The sequence below is a fragment of the Hevea brasiliensis genome, chromosome 7, assembly GCF_030052815.1.
Source record: "Hevea brasiliensis isolate MT/VB/25A 57/8 chromosome 7, ASM3005281v1, whole genome shotgun sequence".
Taxonomy (NCBI): Eukaryota; Viridiplantae; Streptophyta; class Magnoliopsida; order Malpighiales; family Euphorbiaceae; genus Hevea; species Hevea brasiliensis.
This window is the reverse complement of record NC_079499.1, coordinates 42,096,628-42,117,143: the sequence shown is the minus strand read 5'-3', so window position 1 is coordinate 42,117,143 and position 20,516 is coordinate 42,096,628.

Genomic DNA, 20,516 nt, shown 5'->3' with positions numbered 1-20,516 from the left:
TTATTTTATTACCTTTCGATGATAAATCAAGGTTTGGGTATTTGTATTTGATGAAATACAAACATGAATCCTTTGAAAAGTTCAAAGAATTTAAATCAAGTAGAAAATCAAACAGGAAAAAATATTAAAGCTCTTGATCGGATCGTGGAGGTGAATATTTGAGTCTTGAATTTGATGAATACTTGAGAGAGCATGGCATTGTTTCTTAGTGACTCCTCCGAACGCCATACGGTGAATGGTGTATCTGAAAGGAGAAATCGTACCCTATTGGATATGGTACGTAGTATGATGAGCTATCTTGATATGCCAATCTCCTTTTGGGGATTTGCATTAGAATCGACTTTATATATTCGAATAGGATTCCATCAAAATCGCTTTCTTCCACACCTTATGAGATATGGCATGGAAGAAAACCAAGTCTTAAACATGTTAAGATTTGGGGTTGTCGACTTATATCAAAAGTGAACAACGATAAATTGGAGACCAGATCAGAAAAAGGTCGATTTGTTGGATATCCAAAAGATAGTTTTGGATATTATTTTTATTTGCCTACTTCACAAAAGGTTGTGATAAGTAGAGATGCCACGTTTCTTGAACAACAGTTTGTTCAAGAAGGAGGCAAAGGAAGGCAAGTAGAGTTAGAATTGGAGAATTCGACCAACCAGCATCGGATGGATATAGATCCATCTAGTCAACCTATACCCATTGATGAAACATCTACACTGTTCCTCGTAGAACAACCAGGTATCTCACCCACGGTGAGATATGGTTTTCTTCATGAAGAAGAACAAGAGTTGTCTACTCATGAAGAAGTAGATCATGGAGATGATCCACTTACCTATGAAGAAGCTATATCAGATATAGACTCTTCAAAATGGATTGATGCTATGAAATCCGAGATTGATTCCATGTATAAGAATCAAGTTTGGGATCTTGTTGACCCACCTGAAGGTATTGTACCTATAGGGAACAAATGGGTTTTCAAGAAGAAAATTGGTTCTGATGGAAAGGTAGAGACCTATAAGGCAAGGCTAGTAGCGAAAGGGTTTCGCCAAAGGCAAGGAGTAGACTATGAGGAGATCTTCTCGCCTGTTGCCATGCTTAAATCAATTAGGATTTTACTAGCAATAGCTGCATACTATGATTATGAGATTTGGCAGATGGATGTCAAAACAGCTTTTCTCAATGGATACATTGAAGAAAACATTTTCACGGAACAACCTAGGGGATTTGAATCCCAAGATGGTTCCAAGGTATGCAAGCTAAAGCGATCTATTTATGGGTTGAAACAAGCTTCGAGGAGTTGGAACATCCGTTTTGATGAAGCCATTAAATCTTTTGGTTTTATCAAAAATGAGGATGAGCCATGTGTATATAAGAAGGTTAGTGACAGTGCTATCATTTTCCTTGTCTTATATGTGGATGACATACTGTTGATGGGTAATGATACAGGTATGTTGACGACTATAAAGGTATGGTTGTCAAATACATTCTCCATGAAAGACTTAGGGGAGGCAACCTATATTCTTGGGATTCGCATCTATAGAGATAGAGCGAAAAGAATAATTGGTTTATCCCAAAGTCTATACTTGGAAAAGGTGTTAAAGAGGTTTAACATGCTTGATTCCAAGAGACGATTGTTACCAGTGAGACCTGGTATCCACCTTTCTAAAGAGATGTCTCCAAAGACACCTGAAGAAAGAGATAAGATGGCCAGGATTCCATATGCTTCGGCTATTGGAAGTTTAATGTATGCAATGTTGTGTACTAGGCGGATATCGCATATCTTTAGTTTGACTAGCGGTATCAATGCAATCCGAGGTTTGGAACATGGATAGTATCAAGAATATCCTTAAGTACTTGAGAAGAACTAAGGATTTATTCTTGATTTATGGAGGTGGAGACTTGCAATTGGATGGTTATACTGATTCTGATTTCCAATCAGATATCGATGATAGAAAGTCTACCTCTGGATATGTGTTCATTTGTAATGGAGGTGCGATCGGTTGGAAGAGTTCCAAACAAAGCACGCATTGCAGATTCCACTCGAGGTGAGTATATTCTTTGCATCGAATCTTTGCAAAAGAAGTCATTTGGATAAAGAAGTTCGTGTGAACTTACGGTAGTTCCTTCCATTGAGTCGCCAGTTCCATTACACTGTGACAACAATGGAGCGATCCATCTGAGCTAAGGAACCAAGGTCTCACCCAAAATCCAAACACATAGAAAGGCACTACCACATTATCAGAGATATAGTTGGGCAAGGCGATATAGCCATGCAGAAAAATAACATCAGCTGAAAAACCAGCTGATCCATTCACTAAGCATTTGTCATAAGCTCAGTTAGACTGACATCTTGAGAAGATGGGTCTAAGGTATTGTAATGAATGGCTCTAGTGCTAGTGGGAGATTGTTAGTAGTATGCCCTAGAGCATATCATTAAGTATGTATCTTGTACATATTTTTAATAATAAAAGGCATTTCCACTTTTCCGTTTACATAATATATTTATGTGTAATAGAAAAGGTCCATTGATATTTTGTTAGAAATATTATTCTTAAGTTGTTAAGAATATGAGTGAAAATATTTCTAGCACAAAGTATCATAAATAGGTTCACAATCGAGGATACTTCATAATAAGGACATGACTTATCCAGAAAGATTGTATTCATGTTTGTTCCCAAGTTATTTATATGAGATATAAATAAGATGGAATGGTGAGTCTCATGCCATATAACAAACATGATAGGCACTTATAAATGATAAGTAGGCCGAACCAGTGACGCTTATGACAAGCACATGGAGTTTACTCTTGTCAATGTTTTGTCATAAATCATATCAGTGCATATAATCTTTAGACACGAGATAGCAGTTATCTTGTATATAGGTAGTTTGAGTTTGATCTGCTTTCATACTTGTACTATGTATGGGTATATGGGCATCTGTTGGCTCCTACTAGTTATATATGGAGGTAGGTCTTGATCAAGATGGAATCTGTTCCTCTAAGTAAATAGAGATAAAATCCTATGTTTATTTAATTGTTCTTGATGTTTCAAGTTCTGGCCAGACAGATAGATTTATTCAAAAGAGTTTACGATGAGAAAAATCTTTTAATCAAGAACTGGAATTAAAAGAGAACATAATATTCATAGAAAATGGAGTTTGACATAAACCATGACTCCGGCTTGAGTTGGGATTTTGTAAGAGAGATTCTAGTGCATGGTAACATATGATTATAGGTTCATTTAAGGTAAACCTTATTACTAATTGGGTGGCCATGGCATGCTATGCTAGGTGTTAACCATGGTCTATGAGGTTCATAAAATGATTTAGAGAAATCATTTATGGTAAGAAAGAGTTACGATGATATTAAGAGTTGATATCATGTCTCATTGCCAATTAGTGATGAGCCTAGTAAGTCACACACATACACAAGTTATCACCTATTTAAATATGATTTAATTAATTAATTAAAGAGTTTAATTGATTAATTAAATAGGTTTGGTTGCAATTAGATTGCAAAGTCCCTAGCATGACTTGAAACCAAATCTAGATTATTGGATGTGTAGTATAAATTAAATTTATATTTAAAGTGTTTAAATATGAATTTAATTGATGAGAAATTAATTAATAGAGATTAATTAATTAATTTATATTTGATATAAATTAATTAGAAGAAGAAAAATAATTATTTTGGGTTAAGAACTCAAAATTAAGACACAGGGGCATTTTGGTCATTTTGCAGTGTGACACGTGGCACCATGAGATGGTGACACATGGCATAACACATAAGCTTGCCAAATATTTTTAATCATGTAAGATGATTAAAATCAAGATTAAATATAGGTTTGACACTTGGCACAATGTGATTGGGTCACTTAAACCTAGAGCTAATCAAGAGGTGACATGTGGCTAGGGTTTAATGTGTTAACCTAGCTATTTAAGTGTGGTTATGAATGGAAAACATAACCAGCAGCCTCTCCTCTCAATTGTCACGCCACTTTGAGCCTCTCCAGCCATTCTTCTTCATCTCTCATCAATTCAAAGAGATTAGCCATCAATCTCTTGAATTAAGAACACTATAAATTGTTTCTAGTGTCCTGTTTACATCTTTAATCTCTTAAAAGGCAGAACTTGAATTTCTAATTAATAGAAAAGGCTTTAGAAGCTGTTCAAGGGCTGCCATAGGTGTTCTTGGTGTGGACAGGCTAGAGGGACAACATCTGGTGTCCTGAAGACGAATCTCAAAGGCGCATGACACTGCAAAGACATCAAGAGGTTAGTGTAATCGTTCTTGATTTAATCTAGGGTTCTAAAATTAATCTGATTAATTTTAAAATCTTAAATGGCAAATACAGATCCAAAAACATATTAAAAGAGTTTTAATATGTTGTTTATCATTGAAATCAAATAGATAAAAATAAATCTTGCATGGTGCATGTGACCCTAGGTGAAAATTTTTGAATTCAATGGTATAAACTTGTGTTTTTCACGCTTCCGTTCCTTCACTAAGCACTTCTGCTTAATGGTGCAATAAAAATAATAAAGTATAATATAAAATAAAAAATAATAATTTCTACAATTGTATGAAAATGAGGCAATTGCACATTTGAATATTCATAAGTCATTCAAGAGCGATGTAGAATTTGATATTTCTAATTCTGTAGTTATTTCATATGTTTAACAATATACTAATTTTAAATATCTTTCACAATATTTTTCTTGTTCCCTCATGTTTGCACATTATTGTGATTTTTGGAAGCATTTATGTGTTTGGATCTTTCCCTTTCTTTATCTTGATATTCAACTTCTTTAATTTATTTCAGTGCCCAAGTAACCTTTAATTAGAATATTTGGATTGGCTATGTAGGATTTACTAGCGCTGGGCACTCGATGCCTTGGGCCGTCATACCGTCGGTTACATCAATGCTTACTGGGTATATAAATATAAGTAGGCATAAAAGACAAAGGAATAATTATATCGGACACTCAGTGCCTGCCAATGATTATTCAAAGTGATCATGAATATGGGATAACCATATCGGACGCTCGGTGCCTGCTAATGGTATCCATGCATAAAAGCCAAATGCAGCACTAATAATCTCATCCCTTCTTGGCATGTAACACCCCTCATCTGTCTATAGTATAGCTGGGCGAGGCGTGCCACATGCCGTGCCGGAGTACCTAGTCTATGATTATCTTATTTTCTAAATACTCAATTTGGTTTAGGAAACCGTTGTGTGAAATTTACATCATGATTGTTTATTATTTTATGTTTTGATAAAATTGAGTGTTGCAAAAATTTAATACAAATCCGGCAAAGTGTCATTTGTATTTCAGACAAACAGTCCTTCCACACCTGTTAAAAACAGTTCAATATAATATTCTCAAATTCCAAATTTGTACATAATCTCAAGGTTTCAATAAAGTCAATAGACTTTCACAGTCATTAAACAGTTTCAAAGTACAGTCCATAATAACTTAAATACATCTAGAAGATCTCCATATTATTTAACATGTACAAATTATTACAAACTTTAAAGTTTTCATAATATTACAAAATATAGGGTCAAATTTCAAAATACAATAGAAAGACTGTCACACCCTACTTCTCATAAGATATAACATGCTCCCGTAGTACTCCTAATGAATTACCGTACTTCGCCTACTGTTAATCCATTAAATATACTACAAGGGATTTTAAAGCAATTTTCGTTCATTTTTAAATTGGTGGGTAAAATTTTTTTTCAGATATTAAAAACCTTTCTTTAAAGTCCAAACGTAAATTAAATTCTTAGATATTTAAAATCTCCGCAATTTTTATAAAAATTTCGGTTGAGTGCCGTCTATATTTTGAGAAAATAGTTCTTCAAAACCTGAAAATAAAGACACTCCCAATATATTTCTCAATCCCAACTCCATTATTCAATCTCATTTCACAAATCCGCATAAACCACTCAATATACAGTGTAAATTAAATCAAATATTAAAACATCTCATTGAGGTAAACAAATTAATTTTCACATTCATGGGAGCATTAAAATTTAATAGTGTAAAACTTTATAAGTTTATAAAATCTCAAATAATATTACAATAATTTGCATTTGATTACAATCGAAATATATATATTACAAAAAAGTTGGTACAACTGCTCAAAGTAAATTTCATACATACAATTACAGAATTACATCATAATCTAAAGTACAAGGGTATACCTATGATATACCCGAAGATAGTCTCACTATGCCTTTTAGTAATCTTGCTCAGCTGCTTTATATTTTCTTTCACCTGCGACAGCATACAAAGCTATCGCTGAGTGGTGAACTCAGTAGTGCACAAACTAATAATTTAAAACTTAATACAAATTATTCTTAACAATTCATAATGAATAAAAATTTAAAATTTCTAAATTCTTCAAAATCCATGACATTCAAAAATCATTATTTTCATTCATGCAAATTATTAATTTGAATAACATTTTGATCAAATAGGAACTATTTATTTATATTTCTTTTAAATTCTGAACAATACAAAATATTTTGAATCATTGACAAATTATTTATTTCAACCACATTTTATCAAACTATGCATAATTTAAAGGGCGTTGCCAACAATTCACACAGTTGAACCCATGACCCAAAATTCAAATAGATGCCGTGTTGTACACCATGACATTTCACACTCTCCCAATAACCGAGGCTAAAAGGGAGAAACAAAGATTAGCTAGTATATATGAGTACTCATTCAAACTCTTCCCCAACTGGCAAGCCAGAGAGGAAGGAACTCACCCCATATAGTGGAGGAGATATCTCACTAGACAAGCTAATGAGAATTCACAACATATTTTGCCATGTCAACTGTGGTTTCAAATCATATTCAAAATAATTTCTATTTACAAAGTGTTTGCAAATCATCAACATATTTAATTATCATAAATTCATGCTCAAGGTTGGCAACACATCAAACTTAAAATTTACAATCCTCAAAACTATGCAATAAATTCTTAAATGCATAAGAAAATTTACATTTAATTTATGCAATTTCATTCAACAATTTAAAATCCTCAACACAACAAAATTATAAATCATAAAATAAATTTGTTCAAATCAATTTAGAAGTGAAAAGTAACAAAATAGTTAGTTGTGCACAAACCTTATACGAGTCACCTCTTGGCCTTGACTCGACTCTTCCGATTTTTTTTCGGTGTTCTTTTTCACTGAAACACACAGTTTCACAGTGTTTCAGTATCATAACTCATCATTAGTCCAAAAATAAATTTACATTCACTTATCCTAGCTCTAATGTGCTAAACTTGACGTTCTTTAAATTTTGTGTTTTGGGGTTATTATTCACTGCACTATTCAAGTCAATTTGTTGACTTTCTAAGGCTTAATAGGTATGGGAATTCGAACTTCATCCACATACCACATTTTGGTCACTAAATTTGTTGGTTTTGGTTGTTTACTCAAATTCTAAGTCTTTTAGGCAAATTTGCAAATTTTCAGTTTTGGTGTCTTAAGTTGCACTATTCCATTGATCATTTTTTTGTTAGAATTTGGCAAAACTTCTTTCATAGAAAATGTTCCCTATTGTCTTAAAAATTTATTCTCCTTTTCGGATCACTCTAATTGGAGTTTTTTAGCTCAAGTTATAGCCATTTGAACCATGGCTGCCGGATTGGACTTAACCCAGATTTCTAGGCAAATTCTGGTTATGGCAGTTTTAGGTCACCAAATTTGGGTGGCCAAATGACTTGGCTAAAGGCATAATTTGGGCTTGTTTCTTCATGAAAGTTTTAGGTCTATACCTCAACTGTCCACTGGCAAAATTTTAGGTCATTTAGACCTGCCTAGCTCAAGTTATAGCCAAAAAAATAAACACTGTTCATTTGGTCATTTTTGTACAGGCCAGACTGAGAAAATCCAGATTTGGTTAATTTGTTCACTAGGTTTTGGTCACTTTTTGGTCATGATTCCTAAATGAAAAATGTTCCATTTTGTGTCTATTTTCATTCCCAATTGGTCTCATACCATTTGGACTTGTAAATTTTCAGTTTTGGTCCCTCAAATGGACCTTGGTCCTGCTACCAGCAGTAATACCACATTCAATCCGAATTTAAACTCAATTCAAACACTTCCAACACACTTCATTTGGTCACAAATGACCATTTCTCATCTCAAACAAGGTCAAACACACCATTCGACCAATTCTCACTTTTTTGCCTCCCAAACCCTAGGTGCCAAACCCTAACTTTCATACAATTCAACTTATATACATTCCAAACACCAATCCATAGTTTATATTCAATATTCAACCTAAAATACCATTTAAATACATCAAATTTACTCATTCTAAACCTAAACCATAGCTGACCAAAATTCATGTTTAACAAGACATGCATAATTTTTGAGATTTCTAAATTTAAATCCTCATCTTCAAGTCCACTTCCATGCATACATAACTAATTGAACTTAAAAGAAAGCTTACCTCAATGAAGCTTTTCTATCTTCTCCAATTCTTAAATTTTCCCCTTTCTTTTTCCCTTCCAATCTTCAAATCAAGACTCAAGGATAATTTTTTGTTAAGGAAAGTCTACAATTGATGGTTACTTTTAGGGTTTTGGAAAGCTTGGGTAAGCTTCCATGGTGGTTTTGTAATGGAGAGAGAGAGAGAGATATGGGAAGTCCAAAGAAGAAGAAGAAATGAAATGATTTTATTTTATTTTTTTTTCCTTTTCTTTGTTTTTAGTCTTATGGAACACCATAAAATTAAATTAATTAAATTTATTAATTATATATTTATTGCATCATGCATGAGGTCATGCATGATGTCATCACTTTTTACCTTTCCTTTTTCTTTTTTTTTTTATATATTTATTTTTCCATTAGTTCTGTAATTTAATTCTCGATTTTGAAATTTTCTTTTCTTCAATTTTATTTGATAGTTAGGTCAAGAGTCAGCTCTCGGGGTCAATTGACCAAATTGCCCCTCGCCGGTTCGACCCGGTTTGCAAATAATTCAATATTTCTTCCTAATCCCTAACCTAATTATTTGACTGGCTTAACAATTCTTTTTCATGATTTTCTCTTTTCCACTGTGTTCATAATAGTCCTAAGGACCATGGCGTCATATTTTATGGTTTGAAATTCGAGTTTAAATCGACTTCGCAATCCTTCCTGATAAGGTCATCTATCGCTGTGACTTTCGGCTTGTTTAACTTCTTATGTTATGTTTTTCTTATTTATACTTAACTAATTGGCAATTACTAATTATTTGTGTGTATGGCTTATCTAGTTGTCTTAAGTGTGTTTCTAATCCCCTTAATTGTCTGGACCGACTCTAGTCACCGGAACAGTGAAATATACCAGGCTGTGCAAATAGGGGTATTACAATTCTCCCCCCCTTAAAATAATTTCGTCCTTGAAATTTTACCTGGTATCAGTCTCTGAACAGTTGTGGGTGCTGTCTCCTCATGTCCTATTCATGCTCCTCAGTAGCTTCATGGCCTGAATAATGGTTCCTTAGCACTTTTACCAATATTATTTATTCATCGATTGCTCACCTCGTGTGCCAAGTTTCTTATGAGCCTCTGTCATAAGTTAGATTCAAATTCATTTCAATTTTAGAGGTAAGCAAATCTGTGTGCTAGTGGATCCACTCTTTCTAGGACCTCGTATGATCCTATGGGTGAGAACTTAGTTTTACTCTTTTCTTATCAAATCACTTGATCATTTGGTGCAACCTTCAGTTTAGTTTAGAATATTTTAGTCTTTTCTTGCTGTTGTTTTAGCAATTATTTTCCTTTGCAGTCTTTTTTTTTTTAATGACCTTGTTGGTCATATATGAACTGCTTATCTCTTTCTTGACCATAGGTCCATAACCATTATCTTACCATCTCCATTTATGACCAAGGCCTATGTGCTATTTTGTACTATCTTGTTTGCTTTTGTTTAACTTATTTCCTTCTTGACAAAATAGTTTGAGATATCGTTACGCGTCTCAAGTAGGTTGTGTGCCCTGGTGGCAATTCCTCATCTAGTGTTTTTCTCATTTCTTACTGTTTTATTTGTTTTTTTTTTCCACAACTTAACTTTAATTATTTTATTCCTCAATCTTATCTTCTTCCTTAACTTGACTGTCGAGTCATGATTTAGCACCTCTTATCATCCCTAATAAATCCACTATACTTCAATATTACTTTGATTTGGTCCTCTGACCATTCTAGACAACACTTTAACTAATATTCATAACGTTTCTTTATTACATTCACACCAACTATTCTAATTTTTACTTCCATAACTCTTTTATCTATCAATATTCTATAGCTTATTTTTCGTTGGTTTGCGATCATTACCCTTTTTTTTCAACCATAAACAATTCTTTAATATTAAGAAGGGAGTCTACCGGACTCTCCTGTTTCCCATGTTATTCAAAAGTTTCACTTTAATTCTAATCTAATCCTTATGATCCGCACAATAAAATTATGCTCTTCCTAAAGAATACTTGACCAACTAGTTCCTATCGAATTACTGTTATCAATAGAATATTATTTATTAACTATTTTATAAGTTATAATTATCATCCATAACATCCTGTCTCTTCCAGGGGAACAACATCATATTTTGTGTCTTACTGTTACACAAATAGAATATCGTTCCTTACTAAACTTTGAGCAAAAGATCCATTGCAATACCAAAACAACTATAAACCCCATATCGAAGACTGGATGACTTAGCCCTATAGGTGTTATTTTTAAATTTTTACCATGCTAAAATCTCTGGTCCCATAACAATTCTTGATGTACTGTAATTCATGCTAGGGTAACGGAGTCTTTAACTCTCACTGCCTTGCAACCATGATCTTTTGATATTCTAATCATAATTAAGATTTTCAAACTCAATTCTAGTAATAAAACTCTATTATGGTATATTTGTACTAGAGCAAAAGTCATTTATAACTATTCTTATCCTTATGTACTATTGGGTAGTACGTAGCTCTACATAATAAATCTCAAGTTAGTATTGTAATCTGCAGCTTACAGCACAAACATAAAAAATATTACATAGTTACTATGATACATCCCAATAGATCAAACTTCCCTATGTCTTATTTCTTCCAAATCCACTAATATCTTGAACTTATTTTGATTATGGTACTTACTGACATCTATCAACAGTAATACCTTTACTTACATCTAGGGCAGATATATTGCTATAACTTACTTTTTGGTCCTCTTGCCTTACCTAATTAGGCTTACTAATTAACTTTATAATTTATCGTAGTCTAGGAGATGTCTCTCACTAGAAACTTTTCCAAAATTAATTCCATTCATGCTTATTATCATAAATGTTATCCTAAAAGACTAATTACTAACACATCAAAATTTATCTCCATGCAAGGGAATAGCAATAGAACATATAATTTTAGCATTAGCATATAAACAAGTAGAGCCGGAATCAAATAGTACATAATTATTTCTTTCACAAATTAAGAACATGCCGGCAACTACATCTGAAGTCTCTGCTTCTTCCCCTCAATGCATGGCATTCCCTCTTTTTAGTGTATTCCTCTGCTCGGGTTGGTCAATTGTGCGAGGATTACCCGAAGTGCTGTCTCTACTTCTACCATTGCCCCTACTAACTCTTAATGATCCTCTAAAATCAGAATCTTGAACTGATTCCTCTGGTGTAGTATGTGGCATAAATCGACGTGCGCTAGTATAATCTCGGGCGAAATGTCCAATTCCACCACAATTGAAGCAGGTGCCTATTGGGGTTGTGCAGGCACCTCTTGCACTAATGGAGCAGGATCTCCCTTGTCTCTAACATTACTCTCAGTCAGATAATGGCTTTCTACTTCTCTTTCTATTGTCCCCTATGACTCCGAGTCCATGTCTTAACCTTGAATAACCAAAAATAAACTGATCTACATTAGAGTCATCTTAACACTTACAAATGCAGTGCATGGTATGCAATCTATCTAGGTCCAGAAAATGCCTAAACCATTCTCTGATACCACTACATATAACACCCCTCACTCGTCTACAGTGTAGCCGAGCAAGGCGTGCCACACGGCGTGTCGAAGCATCTAGTCTATGATTATCTTATTTTCTGAATACTCAATTTGGTTTAGGAAACCGTTGTGTGAAATTTACATCATGATTTTTTATTAATTTATGTTTTGATAAAATTAAGTGTTGTAAAATTTTAATACAAATCTGGCAAAGTGCCATCTGTATTTCAAACAAACAGTCCTTCTACACCTGTTAAAAACAGTTCACTATAATATTCTCAAATCCCAAATTTGTACATAATCTCAAGGTCTCAGTAAAGTCAATAGACTTTCACAGTCATTAAACAGTTTCAAAGTATAGTCCATAATAATTTAAATACATCAAAAAGATCTCCATATTATTTAATATGTACAAATTATTACAAACTTTAAAGTTTTCATAATATTACAAAATACAGGGCCAAATTTCAAAGTACATCAAAAAGATAAAACACAACAATCCCTAAGTCCTAACATATATGCAGTGCAATGCAGATGACTCTGGACTCCTGTGCAGATCTGATCTCTCACCTGGTCGTAGGTCGGCTGGGCTCCCCAGCAGTGTCTCTAATACCTATGCATAGCAAAAGCAACGCACTAAGCAATTCTACTCAGTGGTGCCAATTATAAAGAGAAATACAATAAAATAGAATAATTTAATCATTTATGAATTTATGGTGTCAATATTCTTTGCAGTCTAATATTTCAGTAATCTTTACTAAGATTATTCTTTTATTGCAGTTTATACTTGTATTTGCTAATATTTCATTTTCTTAATTCGGTTGTGCTGTATGTCACTACACTTAATTTAGCTGTCTAAATTTAATAATGCTTAAATTAACTGCCCTTGTAGCCTATACACTGACTAGACTGGATAAATGGTTAATATAGCACTGGGTACTTAGTACCTCAGGCCGTCACACCATCGATCACAAAGTATTTCCTAGTGTGCAAATAGTATAGCTAAAAAGCCATATAATAAATCAAGTAATAAGCTGAGTATAATAACATAATCTGTATAGCCATAGGCTATTAAAATCCGTATAGTCATAGGTTATTAAAATCACAGTGTGGTATAATAAGCCATAAAACACAGTGTGGCATGAACCCATTTACAGTGCAACTGTCAGTCTCTTATTAGCATGCCAACCTATCCAAACTAGTCAACTAGGCAAGACTAGGGCATTTACAAGCTTAAATATTTAATTCTTTATTTTTAGGGTTTATAGGTCATTATGCCTTTCACTGATCAATAAAAATATTAACATTTTTATGCATTATGGACAGGTTGATTATAGTATCAACATGTCACAATTTGTATCTCAATATGTTGCTAATATAGTACATTTTACAATTCTCACAAGTTAGCATTTATTGCTAATTTTATTTTTAAGACTTATTATATGATAATGTCAAATTTTCAATTTTGGTATGCTCGATTGATCTAGTTAAATGTTTTATTTCCCTTGGTTTTTAGTTTCTGGTCAAAGAAGCAAATTTATAGGTCTATATCTTATTGAATTTTTCCACTAATTTCATGTCATTCTGAGTTGTATAGACCAAGATATAAGTCAATTAACTAAAACTGGACAGATTGCATTTTTAATGCAAAGTTAGGTCATTTTTAGGTCAAACTCAATTCTGGCAGATTTGGTACCCTAAGTTGGGCAAGCAAATTGACTTGGTTTTGTTCATTTTTGGGCTTTGATGTCTTCATAAGAGTTATAGCTATATGTCTAAGCTTTCCATTGATATAAATTTCAGGTCATTTGGACCTGTTATGAGTGAGTTATGCCCAACTTAACACACGGGTATCAATGGCATTCTGGGTTCAACTTAACATTTTTCAGATTTTAATTCCTAACTTTGGCTAATATTTTGCCTAGGATGCAATGGGTTTTGGAGCTTGGTCAAAACATAAAAATTGTTGTGCAATGAAATAAAACTTTTGGTATTATTTTTACTCAATTTTCAGCTTTGGAGTTTTGTCAAAACTGGTCAAGCATATCAATGGAACATTGTTTTGGTCAATTTCTGGGTTAGTAGTTTTGGTGGCCCAACTTGTGCAAACAGTTTGACTTGGTTAAAGGCAAAACTAGGTCAAGTGGTCTTCATGAAAAGCGTTCCCCTATGTCTAAGCTTTTCAATGGTTCAAAATTTAGGTCATTCTGACCTTCCTAGAGCAAGTTATGGCCATATGAACACATACTATTCATATGGTCAATTCTGAGCCTAATCCAGCAAGCTACTTGTATTCAAGCCAACATTTGACCAAGCTATGAATGAAATTTGGGCAGAATTTCTTCTTGGAAAATGAAGGTTTGGATGTTCCAAAACACCTTCAATTGGCCTCATACCAATTAGGGCAACACAAAGGGAGATATGGCAATAAAAATCTAGTGGATTAAAAAAAAACTCAACCTGTAAGCAATAACCACTCCAAATTTCAATCTCCTCCTTCTTCCAAACTCCAAATAAGCATACATGGAACTTCTAATACTCATTAATCACAACTCAATTATGTCAATTTGGGCAGAATACACAAGTGCTCAATGCATATATTACAATCCTAATTCTTAAAGTTTAATTCAACATATACATGCACATGAAAATCACTTACTTTTACTACATACAATTCCAACAATTTCTTACATATACTGCCCTTAATCCATCAATACCATAATTCATCATTTAAATTCATGAAATCAAACATTAATCCATGAATTTCAAGACTGTCGAAATTGGCCATTTGCCAAGGCTCTCAAATACACTTTCCAAACTCCTAATTTCAAGTGTTCAATATACATACATGGGAGGTAATTTATCAATACATCAAATTCACATAATCTACACTAATTCACATCATTTTAGTGTAAAAAAAACTCAAGCAAGCTCACCTCCCATGGCTACCAAAAATGGGCAGATTGTAAACTCAACAATTTCTTTCAAATTTCAACACCAATCAACTCCCCTTATTCTAAATATCAAGAATACCAAAGAAAGGTAGGAAGTTTGGATACTTACCTGATGAGAGCTTTCCCAAAACTTCACCAAATCCTTCCTTTCTTGCTCCCAAAAGCTTCCTCAAGTTGAGTGTGCAAGGTTTAATGAAGATAACTAGTGGAAAGGAGGGCTAAATCAAGGTTGCATGGTGGTGGAACACATTCGGCCATGGTGCTTCAATGGTGTTTTCATTCGGCTGGTTTTTGTTCCATGTTGAAGATGATGAATTTTTGTCCAAGATGATTTATATAGATGTCCCATAATATGAGTTAGTGGAGCACTAACTTTAGGAAATGAATTAATTAAACTTAAATTCCTAAATTTGCAAATTTGCCACTAAGCTTTCACTATTTACATTAAATACCACATGGTACATTTTCAAAGTATAATATCACTTACTTTTAATGGATATTTAGGTCAAAAATCAACTCTAGGTGTCAAATGACCAAAATGTCCCTCTTCGGGTTGTGTTCCTAATTTTTCAGTAACACCTATTTTTATCGATTTCTCAAATTTTCGTTTTTATTTGTATTCATTCATTTTTCTTTAACATTTCCAAGGTTAATTACACCTCAATAGGCCTTTAATTATGTCTCGAAAATTATTTCTGAGAGTTCCCTGTAGTTCTAGGGTCGGCAATTGCCTTCGCCGTAACTTTCCGGTGCGGTCACCCATCACTACGGTGCCCGCTCGTTTAACCTAGTTTCATTTCCTCTCTTTTATTTTTTTTTCTTAATTTTTCTTGTATTTTCTGTGACACCCCTTACCCGTGTACAGTATACCCGAGTAAGTAGTGCCACCTGGTGTACCGGCACACTCTAATATTCCTCAATTAATTTAGACAATGCTTTTGCACATAATTTATGAAATACAAATTATTTAAACCATTTATCAAAAGTATCATTCATTTAAGGTTCCGAAAATTTTTAAGAATATCCGGCGGAGTACCGGCTAAAAATGGAGAAAACCGTTCTTCGGAACCTGTTAAAACACTTCCAATATTTTTATTTCATCATCTCAAACTCCAATATCATCAATAAAACTCAATATCAATATCTCGGTAATTTGTCAATTTCAGGTCTCAACAACCTTTTCAGTTTTCAAAACATCCCATTCTCAGGGTTCTCATACAAAAACAACCATTAAATACTCAAATTAATACCATACATAACCATAAATCTTTATTATTTACATGAACCTCAAAATACATTACATAAATCCTAAATACATATGAGAAAATAAAAAGTTAATTACAAGATGACAAAATGGCATCTAGTGTCATACCAATGCAATCGCAGTGACGAGGTGACACGCATAATCGAGCGTAATCGTTGGATGGCCTCACCCACCGTGGTCTACGGGCTCACGATCGGGTCTCAGTACCTACGCGTGGCAAAAGCAACGCGCTAAGCAATAATGCTTAGTGGTGCAATAATAAAATAACAAAAAATGACAGATAGAAATATGTATTGCATGTACATGTTTTGTTTGTCATGTATTTGTATATCCATTCATTTATTTCTTCTGCATTGCTCATTTTCATTCATTTGGTTGCCCAAGTAACCTACACTAGACGATCGGATCGATAACGGGTAACCGCACCGGGTACCTAGTACCTCGCCGTCACACCATCGGTCACATATGCATCTCCGGCAGTGCAATGCAACCTAACAAGTCAGAATGATATCGTGCACAAGGCCAAGTCTCAATGCAAAGTCGAATGGCTAAAAGCCATGAAATCACAGAATGGCATTTTTGCCATGTGCAGTACTGCTAACTGAACCCTATTGGCATGCCAAACTATCCAAACCAATCTTGTTAGGTATACTAGGGCATTTGAAACTCTTAAATTCGTCAATTTGTGAATTTCAACTTTTTTGGTGTTACTATTCATCATTGGTCAACAAAAATGTTGACTTTTAGCATAAAAATGTGTACATCAACTTTGGCACTCCCAACATACCACATTTGGTGTTTAAAACTTGTTGGCATTAAGTGTTTTTGCAATTTCAAAGTGTAACCCACACTAGCAGAAAATTTCAGTTTTGGTGCCCTAAATTCACTGTTCCATTGGACACTGTTACTGTTGGAATTTGAAGAAATGTAAAACATGAAAGTTGTTCCTTATTTTGTCTAGTTGAATTTCCTTTTTTGAATCACTCCATTTGGAGTTTTGTAGCTCCAGATATGGCTCAAAAACCCAAGCTGCCCGGATATGTAGTCTGCAGAATTTTACCATATCTACAGTGCATGAACAGTGACTTGAGTCACTTGGTTGAATGGGTTCTGGCCATAATTTGGGGTAGGTTCCTTCATGAAAGTTGTTTGTCTATGTCTTAACTTGTTGCTGTAAAACTTTCAGACCAAATGACCAAATCTACAGTGACTTATGGCCAAATGAACAGTTACTGTTCATTTGGCAAATTCTGCAGAATTCAGTTTCAGGGTTCCGGATTGTGGCTGAGTTTTGACCCTTTTGCTTTGGTCTTTTGGGCATGGTTTCTTCAGCAAAAATGTGCCATTATAAGCCTAGTTTCATGTCCAATTGGCCAAACTTCAATTGAACTAGCACAGCCCAAGTTATGGCAGTGCAAAGGGACTGAAATTTCAGTCCCTATGCTGCTGTCCATAGGGCAGTTTTCACCTTGAGTTTGCCATCCAATTTTTCAGTTCTAATTAGGGTCAACCTACCTAAAATGGTCATTAATTGACCATTAAAAATTTCCCTAACCATTTCCTAAGCTAAGTCACAATTTCACCTACACAAACCCTAATGTCCAAACTCATTACTCATACACTTTGATTAACATACTTACTTAAGTCTCCATGCATATTAATATCATAACCATGATTTCCAGCCATTCTAAGCTTATCAAACAATCAGCCTCAATCTCCCATAGGGCTGCCTAAATTCTTTGGTAGAGCTACACATGGATTTGTTTCATTATTTCACAATTTTTCATTCATTACAAGCATAGATCATGGAACTAATGAGTTTTAAACTTCATATATGCACTAACCTTGATTAGGGCAGATTTTTCCCCACTCAAAACTTCACTTTCCTTCACTTTCTAGGCTGCCAAACACTTCCCCAAGATGAGTGGACAACTTTTAATGAAAGGGGTTTAGGGTTTATGGTGAAAAGAAGAGAGAAAGTGAGCTTTGGTTGAAAATCAATGGAAGTTTGGCTATGGGATTTGAGAGCTACGGGTGAGCATTTGTGAAGGTGAGGGCTGCTGGAAATTTTGGTGGTTTTAGTCTTTTATTTAGTTAGTCAAAGGATGGCTAAATGGTGATTGGTCCAAATTTTCTTAATGACATCACATTATGTCATAAATGGGCATTTTATTACATTTTCTTTTCTTTCCTCCACTACTCATTTTCAATTTAATTTCTAGCAATATTTTTTCATATTTTATGTCATATTAATCATTTACTCAACTGGACAAGTCGGCCAAAAATCACCTCGGAAGGCGAAATGACCAAAATGCCCTCCGTTTGGCTTAACGGGTCAAAATTGTCTGTACCGATTGAAAAATTTTTCTAGGTATTTTCTTGGCATTCTAATGCCATAGGAACCTCAATAACCCTTCTCTGGAGTCCCAAAAATTATTTTATAATTTTTCCCCTGGGTCTAGGGCTCCTCGTTGCGAGAACCGCAACTTCCCTCCAGTTACCCCTCGCTTGGGCACCGGCTCATTTGACTTGGTTGTATTTTATTTCTAAAATTTTTACTAAATTTTTCTTATTAATATTTAAGTTAATTAGGGTTCCTGACTTTAGTTTAAATATTTTTTTTCGGACGTTCTAGCTGTCCGGACCGACACCGATCACCGGAACAGTAGGATGTACGGAGTGGTTACCGGGTGGGTGTTACAACTCTTCCCCTCTAATTTAAATTTCGTCCTCGAAATTTACCTGATGCAAATAGTTGAGGGAACTGTTGCCTCATCGTTTCTTCACTTTCCCAAGTTCCCTCCTCGGTGTTGTGGTGCCTCCAAAGCACTTTCACCAGTGGAATCTGTTTGTTCCTCAACTCTTTCACTTCCCGAGCCAAGATTCGTAGAGGTTCTTCTTCATATGTCAAATCCGGTTGTATTTCAATTTCTTCTCTGGAGATGACATGTGAAGGGTCTGAGCGGTATCTTCTGAGCATGGATACATGGAACACATTATGGATCTTGTCCAGCTTTGGTGGTAAAGCTAGCCTATAGGCCACTGGACCTACACGTTCAATGACTTCATATGGGCCAATGAACCTAGGGCTCAACTTACCTTTTCTTCCAAACCTCAATACCTTTTTCCACGGTGACACCTTGAGGAACACTTTATCGCCAACCACATATTCTATTTCTTTTCTCTTCAGGTCGGCATAAGATTTCTGTCTGTCTGAGGCAATCTTTAAGTTGGCTTTGATTGATTTCACCTTCTCCTCAGCCTGTTTCACCGTGTCCGCCCTACCGCTTGTCTTCGCCAATTCACCCAAAGACACCGAGTTCTACATTTTCTCCCATACAAAGGCTTCATACGGGCCATTTGAATACTAGCTTGGTAGCTATTGTTGTATGCAAATTCTGCCAGTGGGAGGTATCTATCCCAACTTCCCTCAAACTCAATGACACAACTCCTCAGCATATCCTCAAGGACCTGACAAGTATTTCACGTTATTGTTATCATTTCAGTTCAATATTTGTATCAATTTCATGGGTTTCAATTGTTTACCTGGATTACTCTTTCAGATTGCCCATCCGTCTGAGGATGGAAAGCTGTGCTGAAATGGAGTTGTGTACCCAAGGATTCATGCAATTTCTTCCAAAATCTCGATGTAAACCTTGGGTCTCGATCAGATATGATGGAAAGTGGGATTCCATGCAGTCTAACTATCTCACTGATATACAATTCTGCTAACCTCTCTAGTGAGTAGTCAGTCCTAACTGGCAGAAAGTGTGCTGACTTTGTCAATCTATCCACTATTACCCATGCTGCATCATGTTTCCTCTGGGTGAGAGGCAGCCCACTTACAAAATCTATGGTGACCCGATCCCATTTCCATTCAGGTATGCGTATAGGCTGTAGCAATCCTGATGGAACTTGATGTTCTGCCTTGACTTGCTGACATGTCAAGCATTTAGTCATATAGTCACTGATATCTCTCTTCATACCAGGCCACCAATACTGAAGCTTCAGGTCGTGATACATCTTTGTACTTCCTAGGTGCATAGCATATACACTAGTGTGTGCCTCTTTTAGAATACTAGCTTTCAATTCCCCATCATCTGGTACACACAGTCTTCCTTTGTAGTACAGACACCCATCTGCTTTCACCCCATAGTCAGTTGCTTTTCCCTCTGAGATCTTGCTCATAATAGCCAGTAACTTTTCATCTGTCTTTTGCCCATCTAGTATCTGCTGTAGCAGGTTTGGCCTCACTTGCAACTCAGCCAAAATAGCTCCATCTCGAA